Genomic DNA, 18,544 nt, shown 5'->3' with positions numbered 1-18,544 from the left:
GATGCAATGTTAGAAAATAAGGAAATGTTCAAAACACACACTTTACGGAGGCATGTTGTGAAAGGGACTGAACCTGATGACTTCTTCCAAACAGCACAGTATGGTAGGAGGAAAAGCTGTAACATGAGAGAGGAGAAACCGGACAAGCACTGTCTCAGCTTGGTGACCAAGATTAACATCCTCAGTGATAAACCATGTTGATAGCACCTATCTATCCTTGACATGATGTGATGAGAATGACATGGGACCGCTGTGGTCTTCCTTGAAAAACCACATATCCTCCATCTAATCCTAAAAAAAATAGATGATACAAATCCCAACTGAGGGGCATTACACAAAACACCTGGCCAGTTCTCCTCCATATTGTCAAGGCATCAAAAACAAAGACAGTCTGCATAAGTCATCAAAAAACAAGGACACTAAGGAAAATGAGAGTTAAATGTCATGTGGCATCTTGGCTTGGACATCCTGGTAAAACTAGTAAAATGTAAATGAAGTCAGGAGTTTAGATCATAGTAATATACCAATATTGTTTTCCTAGTTTTGACAAATATAACTTGATGATGCAGGACATTACAGCATTTGTTGATTTTTATTAGAAAGTTAAAGAATATTTAGAACTTTGTACTATTTTTACAATTCTTTATGAAAAATCATTCCAAAAATTTTATTAAGAGAGGATGGCTAAAATATACTTGCCTGTGAAATATGAAGACATACACAGTTATCAATAAGCAAACATTCAGAGAATATTGAAACCATGAGCCTTACCTGACAAATTTACTAAGGGAAAAAATCTTCAGATAGCCAAAATGACAAGAAACATCAAAATTAGGACTGGGGTTCAACATTAAACATTTACTTGTTCAGGTATCTAGAAATTCTAATTTGTGTTTATGCATGTGTATTTGAATATATATATATATATATGTAAACACATTTCTATATATACACATTATATGTATAAAATATGCATATATTTAAAATAATATAGATGATATATATATTACCCTCTAGCTCTATTAAAAGCTCCCAGAAATGAAGATCAACCTAGTAGAAATCAGTAAGGCACTGTACAATGAGTGAGAAAAATGATCTCAAGCAAATCACAGGTGTTGGAAGCGGTCATCCAGGGAGGGCTGGACCTGCACAATGGGAGGCCCCTCACCCATTCCTTTGTCCTCGGAATGTATGTTCTGGCCGTCTTTCCCACAGTGAGAGCCCTTTACAAGGATGCAGCCTTGTTGAAACCATCTGGAAAGGATATGCGACTGAACCCTATTAAGGCCTCTACATAAACTTTTAAGATTCAGGCAGGTGGGTGTGGAAATCTACCCTGCTTGCAGCCAACTAAGACACCTGGTATGAAAGTTCCCTTGGTTAGTAAGCCTGCCACCTACCAAGTGGTCTGCCTCTCCAGTCTCTCTTTTGGGTGTGTGTGTGAGTGTAGGGGGGCGGTGGGGGGGGGGGTGTCCAGGGGAGTGATAAGCTTCAGATTTTACCTGGGCAACTCCAGAGTTTGAAAGTCAACCATAGGGATCTGATTTTTCCAAAGCTTAGAAATTGTTTATCATTGTCTTTGGTTTATCATAATTTCATTTATTCTGGGCTTATCTTCTTGGTTCATGGAGTTTAACACCTTCTAAGCTCCCTTCTTTTTCACTGAGTCTAAGTGAAGCAGAGCAAGAGCTCTCCCTGGAGTTGGGAGTCCTGGCTCCCTCCCGTTTGACCCAGCTCCTACAGTTGCCCTAGGAAAAATCAGATTCAAAGGCACTGAGCAACAGGTGTGTTAACCAAGGAAATTCTAGTAAGAGAGCTGTTTGTCTAGGACATGGACAGAATGGAAGACTAAGTGCTGAGTTTGTGAGAGCTTGGAAATGATGCCCGGGCCACAACTGACCTGTCTACAGAGCTGATGTTGAGGGATGCTGAGAGGATGATGCCTGGTCTAGGAACAGGACCTGTGAGCTATCTCTCAGCATCTAGACCAATCTGTGGTTTTAGGGCCTCAAAACATGGATATTTGTAATTTAACTGAGTCAGCCAGGCCAATCTCCTCCCTTTAGTTTCTTCCAAGAGGGATGCTTAATAGCTGCTTAGCCCCATCTAGTTACTCCGTCCCTGGAAGCCCTTCTCAAGACCTGTCCCTGCACTCCCACCCCAATCCCAACATCTCTGTCACATGGCCTGCTGGGAGCCTGCCGGAAGGATGCTACTTTCTGAAATTCCCAGCCACCCTGGGATCTGCAAGGAATGTAAGAAACAGCAGGACTTACTTTCAGGACACTTCACCAAACACAGCATGTAATATGGAGGACACACTCCTGCTCCATCCTGTAGATTCCCTCCGATAGAGAAAATGAAAGTTCCTATGGCCAGGATTCTCACTTGACCCTGGTGTCGGCTGGCTCACTGCACATGTGTGGGCAATATGTTATTAATGACTATATAAAGAACTCCGCCCGGTGCTCTGGGCTGCACAGCTGCAGGGGAGCAGAGGGTGGGATGGTGGCAGCACGGAAGACAGAGACTGAGACTGTGGGGGTGGAGAAGCCCGGAGGCAGAGACGTGCTTGCTGCATGCAGACTTGGTGTGAGGCAGACGGGATTCTAGCGCTTGAACTGCCTCTGTGAAAATAAGTCTGGGTATAAACCCTTTCACCCCAAGAATGTTCAATTGTCATTTTTCGGTCTCACTGAAACAAGAGTGAACTTGCCCGGTACAGACACCCACGGGCAAGACACCTCCTGTCCCTAAAAGACCCTCTTTGAGTTTCCTTGGAGATGCTAAACCAATAAACTAAGATTGGGGCACTAGCACTGCCCCCTCTGCAATCACAGCTGCTCGAACAAGCCAACCTGATTATGTGGAAAAGAATCACAGGAAGAGGAAGCTCAAAGCGAAGAGCAGAGGCAGCGCACGAGCAACGCAGCTAAGGTCAGTCTGTTCTCCCACTGTCTGACTTCACTGTGGTACACTTTTAAAAAAAAAATCGCCATTTAAACTTCCAACTGCCTCCACATTTACATACTCTCAGTTGCTAGTGTTCCTCATATTTAAATGAGAAAATAGAACCATCAGATGAGAATGCGCCTTTTTTCCATTACCAAAAGCTGTGTCAGTTTCTGGCAACACTTCTGTTAAAACAGCTAAGCTTCACCTGCTTTTATTAAAGGCCAATTTTTTCACTGAACTCTGGACCCACCCTACTCCTTACTCAAGGGCAGCCCTCCTGCCACTCATGTCTTCCTTAGATTTTTCCATTTCAACCAGATCATTTCCTACAAAATCAAAACATGCTAAGAAGATAACTATTTCTAAAAAAAACTCAACTTTATTGAGATTTAATTTATATAGAATAAAATGCATAGATCTTTAGAGAACAGTGAGTTGTGACAAATGAATTCATGCATGTAACCACTACAAGCAAGAAAAAAAATTTTTCCTTCAAGCAAGTCTCCCTAATCCTCTGCTACAGTCAGCCTCATATTCTTACTCCTGGGCAACAACTTTTTCTGCTTTCTGTCACTATACAATAGTCATGATTCTCTAGAATATTATATAAATGACATCTTATAAAATACCTTCTTTTTCTCAGTAAAATATTTTTGAGATTCATCATGTAATTGTATGTATCAGTAGTTCATTATTTTTTATCTCTGAGTAACATTCCACTGCAAGAATATGCCATAATTATTTAACATACCATACTTTGTCCATTCACTTACTGATGGGCATTTGCATTGTTTCAGCTTTTTATTATGATGTTATCTTAAAAGATGATCTTTTGACAAATTATAAATGATAGTTTCTTAGTTTTGATTTCCAAAGTTCATTGATAGTGTATAGAAATACAATGAACATTTATATTGATAAATCCTGCATCTTTGCTAATCTCATGTGTCATTTCCATTAGCTTTTCTAGATTCCTTAACATTATCTAAATAGGAAATTATGAGATAGGTGAACAAAAACAATTTTCTTTCTTATTTTTCAGTCTGTATTTTTGATTCCTTTTTCTGGCTTTATCTTACTGATCCCCAGTTTAATTTAGATAGAAATGTTGACACTGGGCATCGTCCAACTGTTTCCAGTCTTAAGGAAAATGAATTCTATCTTATACCATTCAATGTGTTGTAAGATGAAAGTTTTTTTAAGGCTGAAAGAGTCTTCTATTCCTGGTTTATTGGAGATTTTATTATGACAGGTGTTATTTTTGCCTAATTCATTTTTTGTATCTAATAAAGTAACTGCATACCTCGCCCTTATTCTATTCACATGAATTTGATTGCTTGATACATGAACGTTTAACTGACCTTAATGTCTGACCTTAAACTCTACTTGATCAAGACTTACTACTTCATGAACTTTTTTTTATCTGTGTTTCTTAACACTATTGGTCTTGTAGGGACCGAGGGCAAGCTGCTCCAGTTGTGCCACTTTGGCATACTGATTACTTGGAATTAAAAGGAGTGGAGAAACAGCAGAAGCAAGAAGAATTCTCTAACCCGCCTCTGTCCCTCTTGCCTTCAAATTAGGAAGTAAATCTCATGGGAAAGTGCCCTCCCTGCAGGAGGTATAAAGACATCCCTGTCATCAGAGATGGGGAATTCAAGGCCAAAGGAGCCTGTACTAACAACCTTGCTGCCTTTTACTAATTTTATTACCCAATCCCAAATGCTGTTAGAATTCCTTATTAGTAGAAACTACCAAACATAAGTTTTCTTTATCTTGTCAATTCCTCACAGATTTATGTTTCTTCTTCTGAAATGCGTAAAAGCTGCCTACTTTGGTCATTTCTGTGGGTCCCAGTTTCATTATTGGGCCTCTGTACATAACTAAACTGTTTTGTTTTGTCCTGTTAAGCTGATTCCTAGCCTAGACCAGCTAGAAGAGCCTTGAAGGAAATTTCTTTCTCCCCAATAGTCTATAAATTATATTTTGCTGTAATATCTTTGGTTTTGGTAAACAGGGTAATGCAAGTTTCATAAAAACAATGGTAAAGTGTTTCCTACTCTTGTATATACAGTACTAGTTTGTGTGTATACGCAATAATGTTAAAATAAAATACATATATATTACATAAAATAAAGCATAAAAGATACACACACATATATATATATGTATATACACACACACACACACACATAATTTTTTTCAAGTATTTGATACCATTGGTCAGTGAAGATATTTAGGCCTGACATTTTTTTTGTAAGAAATTACTAAGTTATAAATTCAACTTCTTGATAAAATATAGGACTTACTCAAAATGAAGTTTATCTTTTTAGTTTTAAGACAGTTGTGGTAATTTTTTTAATATAACTTTTTTATTAAGGTATTATTGATATACACTCTTACGAAGGTTTCACGTGAAAAACAATATTGTTAATACAATCACCCATATTATCAAGTCCCTCCCATACCCCATTGCAGTCACTGTCCATCAGTTTAGTAAGATGCTACCGAGTCACCACTTGTCTCTCTGTGCTACACTGTCTTCCCCATGATCCCCCCCACACCATGTGTACTAATCATAAACCCCCTCAGTGCCTTTCTTCCACTCTCCCCACATGCCCACCACAACCCATCCCTTTTGGTAACCACTAGTCCCTTCTTGGATTTTGTGAGTCTGTTGCTTTATTGTTCCTACAGTTTTGCTTCATTGTTATCCTCCACAAATGAGGGAAATCATTTGGTACTTGTCTTTCTCTGCCTGGCTTATTTCACTGAGCATAATATCCTCCAGCTCCATCCATGTTGTTGCAAATTGTAGAATTTGTTTCTTTCTTATGGCTGAATAGTATTCCATTGTGTACATGTATCACGTCTTCTTTATCCACTCATCTACTGATGGACACTTAGGTTGCTTCCATATCTTGGCAATAGTGCTGCAATAAACATAGGGGTGCTATGTCTTTTTGAATCTGAGAACTTATATTCTTTTGCTAAATTCCTAGGAGTAGAATTCCCAAGTCAAATGGTATTTATATTTTTAGTTTTTTGAGGAAACTCCATACTGCTTTTCACAATAGTTAAACTACTTTACATTCCCACCAGCAGTGTTAGGAGGGTTCCCCTTTCTCCGCATCCTCACCAGCATTTGTTGCTCTTAGTCTTTTCGATGCTGGCCATCCTAAATGGTGTGAGGTGAGATCTCATTGTGGTTTTAATTTGCATTTCCCTGATAATTAGTGATGTGGAGCATCTTTTCATGTGTCTGTTGGCTGTCTGAATTTCTTCTTTGGGGAATTGTCTGTTCATATCCTCCACCCATTTTTTAATTGGGTTATTTGCTTTTTGGTTGTTGAGGCATCTGAGTTCTTTATATATTTTGGATGTTAACCCCTTGTCAGATATGTCATTCACAAATACATTCTTCCATACTGTAGGATGCCTTTTCTGTTGATGGTGTCCTTTGCTGTACAGAAGCTATTTAGCTTGGTGTAGTTCATTTGTTCATTTTTGCTTTGGTTTCCCTTGCCTGAGGAGATGAATTCAGGAAAATATTGATCATGTTTATATTAAGGAGATTTTTAACAATGTTGTCTTCTAAGAGTTTTATGAATTCATAACTTACATTCAGGTCTTTGATCCATTTCGAGTTTACTTTTGTGTATGGGGTTAGACAATAATCCAGTTTCATTCTTTTCCATGTAGCTGTCCAGTTTTGCCAACACCAGTTGTTGAAGAGGCTATCATTTCCCCGTTGTGTGTCCAGAACTACTTTATCATATATTAATTGACCATATGTGCTTGGATTAATATCTGGACTTTCTATTCTGTTCCATTGGTCTATGGGTCTGTTCTTGTGCCAGTACCAAATTGACTTGATTACTGTGGCTTTGTAGTAGAGCTTGAAGTTGGGGGGCATAATCCCCCATGCTTTATTCTTCCTTATCAAGATTGCTTTGGCTACTCAGGGTCCTCTGTGGTTCTATATGAATTTTAGAACTATTTACTCTAGTTCATTGAAGAATGCTGTTGGTATTTTGATAGAGATTGCATTGAATCTGTGGATTGCTTTAGGCAGAAAGGCCATTTTGACAATATTCATTCTTCCTATCCATGAGCATGGGATGTGTTTCCATTTATTGGTATCTTCTTTAATTTCTCTTATGGGATGTCTTGTAGTTTTCAGGGTATAGGTCTTTCCCTTCCTTGGTTATATTTACTCCTAGGTATTTTATTCTTTTTGATGCAATTGTGAATGGAATTGTTTTCCTGATTTCTCTTTCTGCTAGTTCATCATTATTGTATGGGAATGCCACAGATTTCTGTGTATTAATTTTGTATCCCTCAACTTTGCTGAATTCAGATATTAGGTCTAGTAGTTTTGGAGTGGATTCTTTAGGGTTTTAATGTACAATATCATGTCATCTGTAAACAGTGACAGTTTTAACTTCTTCTTTACCAATCTGCATGCATTTATTTCTATATGTTGTCTGATTGCTATGGTTAGACATGCAGTACTGTGTTGAATAAACATGGGGAGAGTGGGCATCCTTGTCTTGTTCCGATATTACAGGACAAGCTTTCAGCTTCTCACTGTTAAGTATGATGTTGCTGTGGGTTTGTCATATATGGCCTTTATTATGTTGAGGTACTTGTTCTCTATACCCATTTTGTTGAGAGTTTTTATCATGAATGGACGTTGAATTTTGTCCAATGATTCTTCAGCATCTATGAAGATGATCATGTTGATTTGGTCCATCTTTTTGTTGATGTGGTGTATGAGAGTGATGGATTTTTGAATATTGTACCATCCTTGCATCCCTGGAATAAATCCTACTTGATCATGATGGATGATGTTTTTGACGTGTGTTTCAATTCAGTTTGCTAATATTCTGTTGAGGAATTTTGCATCTGTGTTCATCAGCAATATTGCTCTGTGGTTTTCTTTTTTTGTGGTGTCTTTGCCTGTTTTTGGCATTAGAGTGATACTGGCCTCAATGAATGAGTTTGGAAGCATTCTCTCCTCTTCTACTTTTTAGAAAACTTTAGGGAGTATGGTATTAGGTCTTCATTAAATGTTTGATAAAATTCAGCTCTAGGGGTTTTGTTCTTAGGTAGTTTTTTATTACCAATTCAATTTGGTTACTGGTAATTGGTCTTCTCAGATTTTCTGTTCCTTCCTGGGTCAGCCTTGGAAGGTTGTATTTTTTTAGAAAGTTGTCCATTTCTTCTAGGTTATCCAGTTTGTGAGCATATAATTTTTCATAGTATTCTCTAATAATTCTTTGTATTTTTATGGTGTCCATAGTGATTTTTCCTTTGTCATTTCTGATTCTATTTATGTGTGTAGACTCTTTATTTCTTGATAAGTCTGACTAATGGTTTATCTATTTTGTTTATTTTCTCAAAGAACCAGCTCCTGCTTTCATTGTTTCTTTCCATTGTTTTATTCTTCTAGTTTTATTTATTTTTGCTCTAATCTTTATTATGTCCCTCCTTCTACTGACTTTTGGCCTCATTTGTTCTTCTTTTTCTTGTTTCATTAATTATGAGTTTAGACTGTTCATTTGTGATTGTTCTTCTTTCCTGATGTAGACCTGTATTGCAATATACTTTCCTGTTAGCATGGCTTTTGCTGCATCACACAGATTTTGAGGTGTGAAAACAATTGAATTATTGTTTTCATTTGTCTCCATATATTGTCTGATCCCATTTTTTATTTGGTCAATGACACACTGGTTATTTAGGACTATGTTGTTAAGCTTCCATGTGTTTGTGGGCTTTGTGTATTTTATTTCTAGTTTCATGCCTTTGTGATCTGAGAAGCTGGTTGGTACAATTTCAGTCTGTTTGAATTTACTGCCACTCTTTTTGTGACCTAGTATATCGTTTATTCTTGAAAATGTTCCATGTGCACTAGAGAAGAATGTGTTTCATGCTGCTTTTGAGTGGAGTGTTCTGTAGATGTCCATTAGGTCCATCTGTTCTAATGTGTTGTTCAGTGCCTTTGTCTCCTTATTTATTTTCTGTCTCATTGATCCATCCTTTGGAGTGACTGGAGTTTTGAAGTCTCCTAAAATGAATGCATTATATTCTATTTCCCCCTTTAATTATGTTAGTATTTTTTCACACATGTAGGTGCTTGTTGTTGGGTGCATCAATATCTATAATAGTTATATCTTCTTGTTGGACTGACCCCATTATCATTATGTACTGTCCTTCTTTGTCTCTTGGGAGTTTCTTTGTTTTGACATTCATTTTGTCTGATAGAAGTACTGCCAACTCCTGCTTTTTCCTCCATTTCAGTTGTGTGAAATATCTTTTTACATCCCTTCACTTTCATTCTGTATATGTCCTTGGGTTTGAAGTGAGTCTCTTTTAGGCAGCATATAGATGGGTCTTGTTTTTTTATCCATTCAGTGACTCTGTCTTTTGATTGGTGTATTTAGACCATTTACATTTAGGGTTATTATTGATAGGTGCATGGTTATTGCCATTGTAGTCTTTAGATTCTTGGTTACCAAAGGTTCAAGTGTCATTTCCTTATTATCTAAGAGTCTAACTTAACTCACTTAGGATGCTATTACAAACACTACCTAAATTTTCTTTTTTTCCCTCCTCCATTCATTATATATTAGGTATCATGTTCTGTACTCTGTCTGTCCCTTTACTGACTTTACGGGTCATTGATTTAATTTTGCATCAGCTTAGTAATTAATTTTTCTCCTTTCTTTACTGTGGATTTATTTCCGCTGGTGACAGCTATTTAGCCTTAGGATCACTTTCATCTATAGCAGTTCCCCCAAAATACACTGTATAGATGGTTTGTGGGATATAAATTATCTCAGCTTTTGTTTCTCTGGAAATTGTTTAATCCCTCCTTCAAATTTAAATGATAACCTTGCCAGGTAGAGTATTCTTGCTTAGAGGTCCTTCTCTTTCATCACATTAAATATATCTTGCCACACCCTTCTGGTCTGTAAGGTTTCTGTTGTAAAGTCTGATGATAGGCTGATGGGTTTTCCTTTGTATGTGATCATTTTTTCTCTCTCCTGCTACTTTTAATAGTCTATCCTTATCCTTGATCTTTGCCAATTTAATTATTGTATGTCTTGTTGTTGTCTTCCATGGGTCCTTTTTGTTGGGAGATCTGTGTACCTCCATGGCCTGAGAGACTATCCCCTTCCCAAGATTGGGGAAATTTTCAGCAATTACCTACTCAAAGTCACTTTCTATCCCTTTTTCTCTCTCTTCTTCTTCTGGTACCGCTATAATGCAAATATTGTTCCATTTAGATTGGTCATACAGTTCTCTCAATATTCTTTTATTCTTAGAGATCCTTTTTTCTCTCTGTGCCTCAGCTTCTTTGTATTCCTCTTCTCTAATTTCTATTCCATTTACTGTTTCCTCCACTATAATCTGCTTTTAAATCCCTCCATTGATTGAATCTCTGTATGGAATTCTTCCCTGAGTTCTTAAATATTTCTATACATCCATGAGCATGTTTATGATTTTTATTTTGAAATCTCCTTCAGAGAGATTGATGAATTTAGTTTTACTTGACCTTTTTCTTGTGTTTGTGGGATTTTGGTTTGAACCAGGTTCATTGACCTTTCATATTTGTATGTGGAGCCCTCTCATGCCCAGAAGCTATACTGTCTTTAGCTGCTCAGCCCTGGAGTGATGTAGGGGGTTGCAGGTGGCCACACTGGTGCCTGCACAAGGAAAGAGCTGTTTCCTGCTTCCTGGCTGCTGTGCCTGTCTCCACTGCCAGAAACAGTGCACCGAGCACACAATAAATAGCCTCTAAGCTTTGTGTTTGTTCCTGCCATGAGCAGTGCTTCCCTCTGGCTGACCTTATACCAGGGCAGGGACTGCTGGTTGCGAGCTGGTGCAGACTGTTTGGGAGGAAGTTGCGGCAGGTGCATATCATGGTGGGGGCTTCAGAGCTGCGTAGCCAGCCAGGCATATGGAGCACCTGAAGCTCCTGAAAGTTCCCAACCTGCTGGGCAGAGTGCCCCCAGACAATTTTGTCTACCTGTCCTTTGTCCTGAGCAGTGAACAGTAAGCTCTGTGCAATCCTTGCCAGTTTAGCAGCCCTCTCCCTGTAAGGAAGTCCCGCAGACTGCCTGGCTTTCTTTTATCCCAGAGCAACTGGAGGTGGATCTCTGTTTTCCACAAGTGGCTGGAATCTGTCTCTCCAGGTATTATGCCTGTCTTAGCTTTCCAACTCCACTAATCTCCATAGCACCATGCAATGTAGGTTCTTGTTCCCAGAGCAGATCTCCAGGGTTGGGTGTTCAGCAGTCCTAGGCCTCCACTCCTTCCCCGCTCCGTTTCTCTTCCTCCTGCCAGTAAGCTGGGTGGGGTAGGGTTTTGGGTCCTGCCGGATCATGGCTTTGGTACGTTACCCTGTTCTGTATGGTCTGTTCTCTTCTCCAGGTCTATGCAGTCTGGTGCAGCCTTCTTTCCTGTTGCTCTTTCATGATTAGTTGTATTATATTTCTGTATTATATGTGGTTTTGGGAGGAGTCCTCTGTCTCACCTATCACACTTCCATCTTTAATCTGTTATAGTTAATTTTTATGGCTATTATTTTATGACAGCATTTTAGATTACTTGGTAATATTTCTACTTTTTTTTCTAATTCTTCTTATTATTCTTTTGTGAGTGGGAATATAATGCAGGGAGGGACAGTAATAAGAATCTAAGTAAAAAAAATCCTTCATGGAAGTTGCCTTCCAGAACTAGAATTTGTTTATTAATTCCTAGGTAAATGTATTCCCCTCTTATAGAGCATGATCGCACATGTGAGTATGTATTAAAATATCAAACATTGTCATAAATATTGACTGAATGCTCTGAGTTCTTAGAAAATACCTAAAAAGAAGTCATAAAAATTTTCTATGTCCCAGAGGTGTTTTCATCTGGAAAGATTACAAGAATCACAGCTGTAGCTGTTAGTATACATTTGGATCTAACATGAAATCTCAGATGAGTCAAATTGAATCTTTGAGCTCTTCCTGATACACTTACCACTGATACTCTAAAGGGTCTCTGTAGTAGGTAGTACCCAACCTGAGCGTTTTTGACAATGCATGTCAAAGATGAAATGATCCGTGAAAGAGCTAATGTAACTCAGACCTGTTTGGAATGGTTGGAGTTGATCCTTAAAATAAAACACCTCCACAATTTCCCAAGACTGCAGAATGTTTAAACCTTTCAAATTCCTCACTGTTTTGTGAATTGAAGCATTGTATGAATCACTATTTAGCTGTGGACATTCATGCATTAATTCAGTATGATTAAGTGTCATGTGCCAGTTACAATGCTGGGTGCTAGAGGTTCAATACCCTGGTGGGGAAGTTAGATGATTAATGTCACTTTAGATGGAATAAGTGATACAGGTGGTATTGACGAACTGTGTATGGCATACCTAAACAGCAGAACCAAATTTAGCCAGTGGAAATAGCAACTGGGGGGAGCATTTCAATTAAATATAAAATTATTTCTTTTTCAGAAGTGCAATATCTAGAAATAGTAGGAAGCACATGCAGAGGTAGTAAATTGTACTATTGAATAATGAAAGATATTCACTCATTTCAAATCACTGGGACCATGAGGAGGAGCTAGCATAGGGATGAGGTAATGTTAGGATTCCTTTCAATTTCAGCATTCGGTGGCCATGAGAGACTTCAGGGGAAGCAGATGTGAGCACACTTGATATTTTAGTGAATAACTAGTAAAGAGGCAGCATATCAATTTATTTTGGTCACTCATGAGACTGAGGCACATAGGAGAGAAAGCCTTGAAAGTAAATAGTCTTGGAATCTGGAGTTCGTTGTCTTTTGGACATGTGGCTGTTGGCTTCCTTAAACATGTAATGTAAATTAATGTTCTGAAATTTTGGGGTGAATTATAAATAAAAGTTGAACTTGGAACAATGGCACTTATGTGTCTGTTGTCAGTGTTCTTTGTTTCACACTTTGGGAAACGTTTATACCTTGTAGATTTAGTGAGATGGTAGAGATGGTACTTCTCAATAGCGCAGTGTTTTAATAAATATTAAAATAATCACTCACCCTATCAATAACTTCTCAAGAAGCTGCTCTACAATTTCAATATTCTAGATTTCTGAACCTTCAATAGTCAAGGTTTGCCTCAGAGGCCATGCTTACGCTGAGGTATCTTCTTGGGTTCATCGCGCATGATGGATGCATCCTCTGTATGTCTGGTGGGGATATTTATAAATGGCCTTTGGATCATTTGGTAGTTTTTAGAAAACTTGAAATGGATCATGGATAGCTCAGGGGAAAACTGAGTTTTCATTTTGGGAAATGTTTAAATTACTTTAAAATAACTGGTTATTTTCAGCAGCTTTTCTTTAATATTGGGATAATATTGGGGTCACATGGAACAAATAAAGGAAATACCTGTTCTGTCCCATTTTCCTGCAGCTTGAAATTGTGTTTCATATTGTTTAATAGTAGAACATGAGGTAAAGAAATTGTGCACTTTATTTAAATATTCCTCTAGGTGTTAAGACTTAATGCTCAATGCAAATGTGTTCTCCAATGTTTTCAACTAAAATGTAGCAAACATTAATTTTTTTCTTAATGAGCTGAGGGAAAAGAAGGAAAAAAAATGGCAGATTCTGTGAAGCTTTGTTCGATTTCCTGCTGTTACATTCACATGTACATACCTTCCAGGGGGGACTTATTCCACAGCAAGTCATTGCCTAGGGACAGTGAAAAAAAGAAAAATGTGTAAAATGTAAGGCCTGGAGCAAAAATGAGAAAATTATGCCATGCTTTACAAGTTCAAAGCATTTTTTCTTTTTTTCTTTTTTTTTCAGAGATTTGTGAAACTGTCTTGCCCTTATTCCCAATAGTTACTGTGTGTGTCATGGTTGCAGACTTTGATGAGTTTTTGACATAAGCTTGATTAATTTTTTTTGAGGTCAATTGTGTTCTGCTGTAATATGACCCGAAGAGCCGTATGGCTAGAAATATCATTTTGGCACACTACATGAAACAATCTAAAGGAGTTGCTTCAAACAAAATCTCATTACTGTAAAGTTTGTTTTAAAAAAAGAAGCAGTTTTTCCTCTAGATATTACAGACCTAGTGTACAGTTTTAATAATTTTTTAGACCAGGTGGCTGCTTTGCCTGTTAGATAGCTATTCTGTATAATACCTGACTTTAGAGCATGTGATTTTGTGACATGTGACACTGATTTTATTCTCTTACTATAAATATTGTGGATATCTAAAGATCGGGGTCAATTTGTTAATGTGGAGATTATGAGGAGAAGCTATGCTTGGTAAGGAGGTCACCAAATTAATGATATGCAAATATAGATACCCACAATTCAATGAACTACCCTAAGGAAAATGTTAGCTTTTTCCTCTGTGATCCTCATAGGATTTGGTTTATATTTATATGTTAACCTGTATCAGACTAATCTACATTTCTGTTACTAGGGTAAGGTTCATTTTATGCAATAGATTGTAAGCAGTTTGAGAAAAGAGACAAAAAATCTTTGTATTTCCTTCAGCACCTAACAAATACATGTTATTAGGAACTTAATTATATTTGTCAAATAAAAATACACAATTTTCAAGATAGATGGGATTATATATTTCAATAAATGTAACTTATTCCTGCTATAGGGAAAGAAACTAAGCTTCAGAGAGGGAGTGTGACTTGCCCAGAGTTATGGTCAGTTAGGGAGCATCAATTTTGGAAGGAGTGACTCTCAGTCTACACTGACCATCAGCTACATCAACTGGAATAAAAGGCATTGCCTTGAGTAGGTATCCTATGTTCCACTTTAGAACTTTATCTCTTCTATTATCATTGAATTTCTAAGTTTTAAAACTATCAAAAACAGTGCTAAATCCACACTTCTTAATAAATGATACATCCATTTGGTACATATGGTGTCATTTCAAGAACATGGGCTTATGATATTTGCCTTTCCAAGTAAATGGTTATTAATTACACATTTTTTTGTTTTGTTTTTTTAAATAGTGCTTGTTTTCTAGTGTCTGTCTTTTCCTGATTACTAATTAATGCTGTACATTACCCTTGGAGCACTGCCTTAGGTGCATCCTGCAAATTTTGATATGCCATATTTTTTTATCTTTATTTATTTCAAAATAATTCTCTAAGCCCCCTAATGATTTTATTTCATCTGTAATTTATTTGAAGGGATATTATTTAGTTTTCAAATATGTGACATTTTTCCAGATATTTTTCCATTTTTAATTACCATATTAATTCCATTGTTGTTAAGGAATATATTTGTATGTTTCAATTATTTAAAATTTATCATAACTATTTTATGGAACAGAATAGGATGTGGTTTATCTTGGTAAATGTTTTATGTGCACTTGAAAAGAAACACATTCTGCTGTTGGGTGGAATATTCTAAGCTCTGCTTTTTACGTATTTTCTATATGATCCCAGTGATGTAAGAATTAATAACTCACCTACCACCCTAATTCTTATATTCTCTGGATGAATTTTATCACTGTGAACTGAAATTCTTTATTTTTGGTTGTATTTTTGGTAGTACTTTGTCTAACATTGACATGTCTGATATTAGTATGGCAAATCTAGTGTTCTTTTGAGTACTTGTAAGTGTGGTATAATTTTCCATACATTTATTTTAGGTGTCTTTTTTTAAACATTGACTTCTTCTAGATAATGTATAGTTGGAGCTTCTTATTATGAACTAAAATCCCTTATATCTACTTGAGTCTTTGAAGTATTTCTTTTAAGATTTCTGATGCTCAGTGTGGGTAAAATTGCACTATTTCCAGAATCTCTTGCCTGGTCTTAGTTCATCTCCATATCAATAGGTGTTTCCAAGGGGTGGAGAAAAGTAGTCAATCTCCATATCAATAGTGATTACGAGGGGGAGTGAGGGCATATCTGGACCAGAGAGGTTGGGTGTGGTCCCTTTATGCACGGGGGTAGCAAGAGACACAGGCAGCAGAAGTGAATGATTGCTTGTAAGCAAAAAACAGGTTCTCCCACTTTATTTCTCTGTTTGACTGATTTTGGTTTCAGGGCAATTTGCTCCAGACTGGCAGGATCTCTGAACCCAAAACCTGTCTTCATGGGTGCAATACTTAGGAGGGCTGCCTCTGTGGATGGTGGGGAAACCCCAGGGGCTGTTGTGGTGGGGGCTGATGACTCACCCTTACCTCTGGCAGAGGTGGAGGGTGTGGTTTCACCCAGGAACACCTTATCTGTGGGGCTTCCTCTTGGGGAGCCCTTAGTGGAAAATTAGTCTAGGGTAAAGCACCTTCTAGAGGGCTCTGGCCTTCCCCAGAATTGGGGAAGTGTGGAAACACTGGAGGCTGTGGAATTAGCCCTCCATGAGTTGGAAGACTGCTAGAGGTCCTGAGTGGCCATGTAGCATCTGGGATTGTGGAATGGTTGTTTCTCGAGATAGTAGAATGGTTATTGAGGAGAGAAGATACATTTTGGCATCACTTGGAGAAGCTGGGCGATGACCTGTGGGATGCCCTTAAGAAAGAGAGACAGTTATTGAGAAGACATGTTGTGCTCCTGGACATTAGCAGTGAGGGAGGAGGCAGCAGGAGGATCTGCTTTGTAGGAGGCTATTGGGGAGGGGAAGGAAAGAGCAGTGTCTTCAACCTGGAAATGGTAGAGGAGATGTCAAGGGAGGATGAGGGGGTGGAGCCAAGGGCAGTACTGTTACTGTGGTCACTGCTTGAGGCATCAGCCTCTCCTATATTAAAGGTCTACCGGTTGTAATTAAGAAAGTGAAAACACAACAACCGTGGGCTCCTGAGAGGGAGAAGCCACCCCCTCCCCAGCTTATGGAGAACTCTGTGCTCTGCCTGTATTACCAGGATGAGCTGGTGGACATGAGCGTGTGGTATCGGCAGAAGCCAGTGGAACCTCTGCCTATATGGCTTTTGCATCTCTGGGATATGGAGGTGGAAAGCATTGTTATGTCGAGTTCTGAAATGAGTAGACTGGCTTCCCTGATGACTTACCCTTCTCTCTGGGAGTGGTTGCAAAGTGCCTGTCACACCTCAGGGAATCAGGTGCTTCTGGATTGGCTGACAGCAGCTATCAGGGCAGTTTGGCCTAATCAGGGTGATTTATGATACTTACCCATTAGCTGGAAAATGTATGCAGACCTCCAGCAGGTGTTGCAGGAGCTGGGAATGAAAAATATCATCTATAATATGGACCCCCTGGGCCCTGATGAGGAGTTGTTCACCATAGGAATGAGAATCTGATGCTCCACAGAGCTCCCCCATCTCCCTTTGGGTCCCTAGTGACTATTCTTGCCCCCACATAGGGCAACCCATAAGTGAGGCTACTAATACTTTAGCAGATCTGGGGGAGGTTGAAACAATAAGAGCACAAAAGGAAGTATGGGCTATGACTGAAAGGAGAGGTGCAAAGGGCCCCATGAGGGTCTCAAGGACCCAGATGTGGGTTGATTTGATAAAGGTCAGGGTAGTGAGAGAAAAACTTAATGAGAAACCCAATAGGATCTTGTTAGAACTGTGGCACCAATTAAAGCAAGAGCAACAGTTACAGCTGCTGAGGTCCAGGACACAGAAGCCAGAGGAAAAGCCCCAGGTCTGGCCTGTGTCCCTGCAAGACTTCCTGGGGGACAGTACTCAGGCTCTGCCTGGGCCCTCACCCCAATAGGAGGAAGACTGGGCATTTCAATTTGACTGAGGTGGGGGCTCAAGGCCCCCATCTTGGGGGACATGGTGGGGATTGGAGGCCAAATGTAGAATTAGCAATTCATTGGTTCCCCCATAAATATACAATGTGTCCTGATGCTGGTGGACACAGGAGCTGAATGTTCTCTGATTTATGGATACACTGAGCTTTTTCCTAAGGCCCCTGCTGTGATAGATAACTATCGGGGTAAGGCAACTAGAGTGAAGAGAGTCAAAATCCCAATGGGGATAGAGGGCTTACCCCCCAAAGTAGTATACCAGGCAGCCCCCGAAGTGGACAGCTGTGACTTTCCCTCCTAAGATTGATACAATATGGATGGAGGGTGGAGAGGGGAAGAGCATCCAGTGGGCTGAGTTGTAGGCAGTATGGCTCGTGATCACTCAGGAGCCTTCCCCCATAGTTGTCTGTATTGACAGCTGGGCCATCTATCGGGGCTTGACCCTGTGGCTGCTGACATTGTACTATGCCAACTGGATGGTTGGTCACCAGCCCATTGGGGGCAAGAGTTGTGGCAAGACCTATGGGCCTCTGGTCAGACTAAGAGACTTACCGTATATCATGTGACTGCCCATTTGCCTTTGGCATCCCCAGGGAATGATGAAGCAAACACATTGTCCTAGGTGCATTGGCTAGAAGGGAAGCCTGACTCTGATGTAGCCTAATGGTTACATCAGCATTTGTTGCATGCAGGGCAAAGCACAATGTGTGCTGTAAGCCATCAGTGGGGCTTACCATTGACCTTTGGAGAAGTCAGCAGAGCCCAGAAGGATTGCTTTGTGTGATCTAAGAGAGACTTGCACCAAGTCCCACAGCAACATGGGACAATAGCAAAGGGAATGATACCCCT

Source organism: Manis javanica, chromosome 11 (genome assembly GCF_040802235.1).
Source record: "Manis javanica isolate MJ-LG chromosome 11, MJ_LKY, whole genome shotgun sequence".
Classification (NCBI taxonomy): Eukaryota; Metazoa; Chordata; class Mammalia; order Pholidota; family Manidae; genus Manis; species Manis javanica.
The sequence above is the reverse complement of the archived record's forward strand: the minus strand, read 5'-3'. Positions refer to the sequence as shown.